Below are 8,161 nucleotides of genomic sequence, written 5' to 3'. Positions count from 1 at the left end.
ATTATAATACACTGCAATACTTTTGTATTGCAGTGTATTACTGCCTGTCCGTTTAAAACGGACAGGCATCTGCTAGGTCATGCCTGCGGCATGATCTAGCAGGCATTCGCTGCAGGCAGACCTGGGGGTCTTTATTAGACCCCCGGCTGCCATAGAAGACACAGACACTCGGCGATTTTATCGCCGGGTGTCAGTGAGATGAGAGGGAGCTCCCTCCCTCTCTCCAAAACCATTTAGATGCGGTGCACGCTATTGTGCACCGCATCTGAAGGGTTAAACAGGTGAGATCGATACTAATATCGATCTCACCCGGCAGAGCAGGGACGCCCCCAGCCCTCAGCTGCTTCTGGCAGCTGAGAGCAGGGAGATTTCACGGCTCCCTGCTCTGTTTACTTTATTCTACAGCAGCGACGTAGTTTGTCGGCGCTCTAGAATAAAGCCCACTAATGACCGCCGTAAAAAGACGTATCGGCGGTCATTAAGGGGTTAAAGCTTATGCATACATTTTCACTGATTTTATTTTGTTCATTTGGTTTCTAAATGCAAAAGTAAACAACTTTCTTTACATTAGATTAATGTTGGTTGAACCCACTGACTTTGGCGAGACTGCCGACTATCTAATGTGTATGTGGTTGTTCCAACTACTCCCCAACATGTCGGGGTTAAGAAGGATTGGGCATGTTGGATTTCAACACATCCGATTATTTGTTCTCACTAAGTACGTGTTTGGAGGCGTTGGAAGGAATCGCTGTCAGTCGAACGCGCATGCGGTCACAGCTATTAAGGTGGATAGCCACCTTTAGAGATACAAGCAGGGAGGGGAGGTAGTTGTATACCCAGAGTAAACTGTTTTAGGCCTCATGCACACGACCGTATTTTTTCCCACCCGTAAATACTGGCGTAAATACGGGTCCGGTGTCACACGTATTCGACCCATTTTGCACCAGTATTTACGGACCCGTGCCCGAAAATATGGGTCCGGTGTCACCCGTATTCCACCCGTATTTACGGGCACGTTTTTGGCTGCAAAATAGCACTGCACTAATCGGCAGCCCTTCTTTCTATCAGTGCAGGATAGAGAGAAGGGACAGCCATTTCTGTAATAAAAGTTAAAGAAATTTATACTTACCCGGCCGTTGTCTTGGTGACGCGTCCCTCTCTTCACATCCAGCCCGACCTCCCTGGATGACGCGGCAGTCCATGTGACCGCTGCAGCCTGTGATTGACCTGTGATTGGCTGCAGCGGTCACATGGGCTGTAACGTTATCCAGGGATGTCGGGCCGGATGTCGAGAGGGACGCGTCACCAAGGCAACGGCCGGGAGACCGGACTGGAGGAAGCAGGAAGTTCTCTGTAAGTATGAACGTCTTTTATTTGTATTTTTTACAGGTTGCTCTATATTCTGATCGGAATTCACTGTCCATGGTGCTGAAAGAGTTACTGCCGATCAGTTAACTCTTTCAGCACCCTGGACAGTGACTATTTACTGACGTCGCCTAGCAACGCTGCCGTAATGACGGGTGCACACATGTAGCCATCCGTCATTACGGGAGCTCCATAGACTTCTAAGGACTGTCCGTGCCTTTATTACGGCCTGAAATAGGACATGTTCTATCTTTTTCAACGGCACGGGCACCTTCCCGTAAGAAAACGGGAAGGTACCCGTGGCCAATAGAAGTCTATGAGCCCGTTATTATGGGAGTTTTTACGGTCGTGTGCATGAGGCCTTAGAGAGTGAGTAGAGCACACAGAATATGCATGGGGAGGTGGGTGGGGTCACATAGCCAGCACCAGTGTATAGGCGAGAACCCACAGTAGAATCTGCAGGCAATGAGGGGGATCACACAGTCAGCTCCAGTGTAAAGAGACAGCATTACACACACACACACACACACACACACACACACACACACACACAGGGAAGAGAAGACCCATCAGGGGCTGTATGAGAAGAAGAAAGCAGTACAGAAATGATGTAGTGCTAAAACATAAGAGCTAGTGACAGCAGCAGCGTCCTGGATTCACAGAAAACATGTCCAGCATGTATTACTTGGAGGGACAAGCCCACATACAGGAAAAGGCTTTGGGGTGTGTGACCTGTGCAACTGCACAGGGTGCTGCACTCTTCCGACATAAAGGGGGCTCCACCTGGCTGAACCTGCCATCAGTTCCTCTCTTGCTCCCCTGCAAGCTGGCCAGAGTAGGAACAGTAATTCACCATTTCTATGTCCTCTGCTCCTTTCCACACATGCAGGGGACAGGAGTAAAGGCAGAAAAAGATTAACTGCACCAAGAACAAGTGAGGAGACAATGTGATGCTCCTGGCAATCTTCTGCTTGGAAACCTTGGGTCCTGGCATTCATGTGGATATTACTTTAAAGTGTAACAAAACCATCAACAAACTTCTGGCACGTCATAGTGACATGTCAGAAGTTTTGATCGGTGGGGATCCGAGCACTGAGACCCCCACCATCACTAAAACGAAGCTGGAGAAGCGCTCGGGTGAGCGCTGAGCCACTTAGTTTCTGATCTGCTTTTTTTGGAAAGCCGATGTAGCGGTGTACGGGCCCATAGACTTTCTATTGAGCCTGTACACCTCTACATCGGTTTTCCGAGAAAAGACGATCAGAAAAGAAGCGGCTCAGTGCTCAGCTGAGCGCTTCTGCCGCTTCGTTCTAACGATCGGTGGGGGTCTCAGTGCACGGACTCCCACCGATCAAAACATTTGACATGTCACTTTGACATGTCAGAATTTTGTTGAAAGTTTAGTTACCCTTTAACACATACTACCTACATGGGAATTGTTGTAGGCCAAGTACACTGCATCAAGGCAAAGATATTCCCTAATGGCAGCGGCCTCATTCAGCGGGATAATGTGCCCTTCCACACGGCAAAAATAATTTCAGGAATGGTTTAAGGGAACATGACAAAGAGTTCAAGGTGCTTGGCCTTGAAATTTCAACATCTGTGTGATGTGCTGGAAAAACAAGTCCAATTTATGGAGATCCCACAGTGCAATTAATGTACATGTGCCAGATACCACAGGACACCTTCAAAGGTCTTGTGGAGTCCATGCCTTGACAGGTCAGAGCTGTTTTGGCAACAGGGGGAAGGACCTACAGAATATTAGGCAGGTGGGTTTAATGTATAGCCGAACGCTGATTGTGCCTATGTGATGTGTATATATATATATATATAACTAAGCAGCACTCTGCGACAAATTCCACCACGATAATGGGTGCAAGCAGGTAATCCAAATCCGTGGATTATGAGAGATAAATAGAAGAAATCCCACAGCACTCCAATGGTTAAAAAAAAAGTGTGTCGTTTTATTCAGTCAACATACAGGCAAATATATTCATGTATACACAGGCACATATATATACAAGCTTGAAGAAGGTCCTATAGCAGGACCGAAATGTTGCAGCTGTTGACTAAATAAAACTACACGCTTTTTTTGAACCATTGGAGTGTGCCTGTGTATACATGAATATATTTGCCTGTATGTATGTTGCATATACTGTATATGTATGTGTGTATGTACAGTATGTGTCTTTGTATGAATGTATATATATATATATATATATATATATACCAGTAGAAAGGCAGCAGCACTCTGTTTCCAAGTGAGAAATCCAATAGTAAAGGGTGCCAGCTGATAGTCCCGATCCAAAGACCATACAGATATCCCAAAAGAAAATCCAGCAGCACTCCGATAATCAAGGTGAAAAAAAAGTGAAGTTTATTGTGCCAACATGGCAAGTGCAACGTTTCCGTCCCACCTACTACTGCAGAAATGGCAGCTATGGATCCATAACCATGACCTCACCATTAAACCCGCTGACAAAGGGGGTGCGGTGGATACCAAAACATATATGTCTGAAGCATATAGACAATTGAGTGATACAGATATATACAGAGAGTTAAATTATGACCCTAGGGGTGATATTGAGAAAAAGATCAAAAATCTCTTGACACAAGCATTTGATGAAGGTACTATCGACTCTGCATTACATACCTTTCTAGTTATTGATTATCCAAATACCCCATGCCTTTATTTACTTCCCAAAATACATAAGGGACTGGTGAAACTATTGAGTAACATATCCATTTTTGTGGATAGGGCACTTAGACACTTTGCAACAGGCACTAATATATATATATACCAGTAGAAAGGCAGCAGCACTCTGTTTCCAAGTGAGAAATCCAATAGTAAAGGGTGCCAGCTGATAGTCCCGATCCAAAGACCATACAGATATCCCAAAAGAAAATCCAGCAGCACTCCGATAATCAAGGTGAAAAAAAAGTGAAGTTTATTGTGCCAACATGGCAAGTGCAACGTTTCCGTCCCACCTTGGGACCTTTTTCAAGCATAGTGATACATGCACATTCAGTGGTTTATATAGTGTGTATCCAATATACATAATCAATCTCATTAAAATAATGGGGCTGACATATACATCTCAAAGTAGCGTGATAAAGACAATAAAAGAGTATCAAAACAAAATAAATCGATACATACTGTGAACACATGGGTTAATATTAAAAACAACATATAACATACATATTTTATGCAAGAAAATGCTATAATTACGTAAATTACAATATTCAGCAGCTGGGTAAGATTTAGAGACTGCACGACCACTGGCTAATCAGAGAACAAGCATTCGATTGTTGTGTGACGTATGGGACCTGTCATCCACAGTCCGCGTCTGTCCAGCTCCAATGCGCATGCGTCGGATCAGTCCGGACCGGAAATGACGTATCGCTCTGATAACTAGGATACCGGTCGCTGGTAAACAAAATCTCTTGAGCAATCGTTTGCAAATAATACAAGCTAGAAAACCGCACACCATGTCTGTGATCAGCATAATAAAGGTAAATGAACCAAAAGTTTACATCACAATAAACTTCACTTTTTTTTCACCTTGATTATCAGAGTGCTGCTGGATTTTCTTTTGGGATATATATATATATATATGCAATGCATTGTAATGAACTATATACAGGAGGCACCTAACAAACTTCAACACGGGTGAAAACTATGTCCATCAATTATTTCCTTTAAAAACGCAACAGAACTGCAGCATTACAGAGACAAAAAACGCATGCAGTTGACCGCATGCAGTTTTCAACCGCAGCAAAACCGCGTCAACGACACACCGTGTGGCCTTACCCTAATGGGCATGTCAACCGATACCCGTCCCTCCAGTGATTTATCAAGTTTCCAAATCATAGGTGATCGATATATATGTCTGAGAGAAAAGATTACACAAGAGACCATGCTTGTATGCTCAAAATCCTTCTCTGCCGTTTATTGCCAAACTCAATTACAATACTGTCATTCAGAAGGGGTGTAGGCTTGAAATTAACCAATCAGAGGCAATGTGACAATATATAAAATTCAGCCAATTACAGACATACGATACATTCCACATACATCATTATAATTCTTCACACATCAGGTTTGCAGGTGCCTTATCTCTCTTGGCAAGAATATTCCTGTAAGATGGGGAGACATTCCCACATGCATATGTGAGCATGCCTCCACCTCCTATCTCACACTCCCCTTTCCTTCGTCCCTTGAATTTTGCATGAGAACCACGGTCAAAGATAACTAACTTTAATAACATGAAAACCTTAAAGTCTTAAAGGAGTAATGACTTTCTTATTCATTACAAAAGAAACAAGATGAAGACTCCAGACAAGATGGCCGCTGCACAAAATTGATTATTTTAAACATTATTTCAATCACTTTCACATTTCCCACCTTTTGTTTATTTGAGGACATTTTGTATCGAAGCCAGATATTTAAAGAAGGGCTTATCCCCCCTTATGAACTTACTTAACCCATACTCATTTCACTCATAAAATATACTTGATAAAAGCATCCAGGCTGGTGGGTAATTATTTGGGCCTTTGCTGCGACACATGGCAAAAATGTTGTCAGGCGTCAAAATATGAGGCTCAGAAGCTAACACAATGCAATACATAATAAAACAACCTGCAGGAAACTCTGGAGCAACCCATTTCCCATTCCCCAATACCCTCAAACCAGTTAGATGGGTCCAGGAATCGCAAACAATCTGGCCACTCTTGCTCTATGTGATACTTGACCTGCATAATGCCAAAAAGATCTATATAATGGCAACATGCTGGGCCAACTACTTGTCACATGCCCCATGGGCAGCATTCAAACATCTCCGCTAATTTCTCTGTATTATATGCCTCCTTTACTGTTAAACCTACTAATATTGGCAATAATCCAAACTTCTCCTACCACAGCACATGTTTTGGTCATAAGAATTGTGTTGCACTGTCACTTACTGTCCTAATGGGACTTTTACCCCTGCAGATATAACAGGTCCTGGGCAGCATCTATCTCAAACCTAAAGACACCCAGGTAACATAACCTCTGGGCTCTCATTGCTGCCATGTACCTCTTACTTATGAGTGACAACAACCAGTGACCCTCACCTCATACCTCCACATAAAACTCCTCAGATTGTAATTCACAGTACCGTGGCATATTTACATACATTATAATTATAAACCTCAGACAATATAAACAATAGGGCCTCAACTAATAAAAATAATGCTATCACCAATCTCATGATATTACCCTTCAGGTTTGGGTCCCATCAGCTCATTGCAAGTCCTGTACATCATCGTCCTCTTCGTCTTCTGTCTTCTGCTCTTCACTGTCTGTCGCCCTTAGGGTAAACCACACAATTGTGGAGTCAGACTGTACGGTGGTGTCCAGTGAGGGATTTATGATTACCCTCCTCCTGGTCACTTACTTCTGCTGACGGATTCACTCAGATCTTTGGTCTTTGCTTTACTTTGACCTTAGCTGATGTCATCAGGACTTGGTTTGGTCCTTCTCATCTGTCCTCTTCCTCCGGAAAGTTGCTTGTCTGCACGGCTGCTTAGAATTGTGACACTGCCTTCAGTTCATGACAAATGTGTTGTATTGGCTCAGTCTGCGCCTGTCGCATCTCAGTGATGCAGTTCATCATGATAAAGCCTTTTAGTTTATCTTTACTGGCAATTGCTAGGGCCCAACCTTTGTCAATTGTTAAAATAAATGCTAATCTGGTGGTAACGTCATCCGCATACACTATAAAAATTGTTCTAAGTACATACAATAATGATGACAGGCCCTTAAACTAAATCAAACAAACACCTTTATATAAGAAAAACGTCTCTGTCCCGCTGGACAGGGCACCTTTCAGCAGGATTTGTACCTTGTTTTGAGCTGATTACCTGTAACAGCTTCTACCCACAGAAATATTCACAGATACCATATATTTATCTGACAAGTATCTCAAACCAATTTTTCTTACTCTAATTTGTATTGCCTGGGAAGGCCTCTCAAGTTCTCTTCTCTTCGTGGGAGGCGGGTTTGATGATAAGGATGGCACCGGTCTGCCAGGACTGTTCTGTAGGCAAATCAAACAGCTCTAACAGAGTTTACCAGCAACAGCTGTAAAAAACATGCGACATACCAATTAAATCTTACCAAATCGATCCTTGCAGTCTTGGGGCATATGTGAGGTCACACAACATCAATGCAAGTGCCATCAAGAGTGCCTTGGGTGCTACTGGTTTACCTTCCTTATTCGTCCACATTCTGTTAGAATCTGGTTTTCACGCCTTCAGCTCCCAGTTGGACTATTCCTGTGGAGAACAATATTTTCATTGCATAATCATTAATCAGATAATTCAGTTGAAGAAAAATATTAACAATAACATATTCATGTTAAACATTCACACTGGGCAGTAACTAAAACTGATCCATACAAACTGATTCTTCTTCTTTTTATATGTTTAAATGTTTTCAACTGGGAATCTATCTTCACTGAGAAGTTATTATTTACACAAACGTAATACTGACGCATGCCTCCAATAGTCCAATGCTAAGGCACGCTGATCCAGAACTTTACATGAAACTTAAAGAGGCTCTGTCACCACATTATAAGTGTCCTATCTCCTACATAAGGAGTTGGCCGCTATAATGTAAGTGACAGCAGTGCTTTTTATTTTAAAAAACAATCTCTTTTTACCACGTTAGGAGCGATATTAGCTTTATGCTAATTAGTTTCTTAATGTACAACTGGGCGTGTTTTACTATTGACCAAGTGGGCGTTGTACAGAGGAG

The sequence above is a fragment of the Rhinoderma darwinii genome, chromosome 3, assembly GCF_050947455.1.
Source record: "Rhinoderma darwinii isolate aRhiDar2 chromosome 3, aRhiDar2.hap1, whole genome shotgun sequence".
Taxonomy (NCBI): Eukaryota; Metazoa; Chordata; class Amphibia; order Anura; family Rhinodermatidae; genus Rhinoderma; species Rhinoderma darwinii.
The sequence above is the reverse complement of the archived record's forward strand: the minus strand, read 5'-3'. Positions refer to the sequence as shown.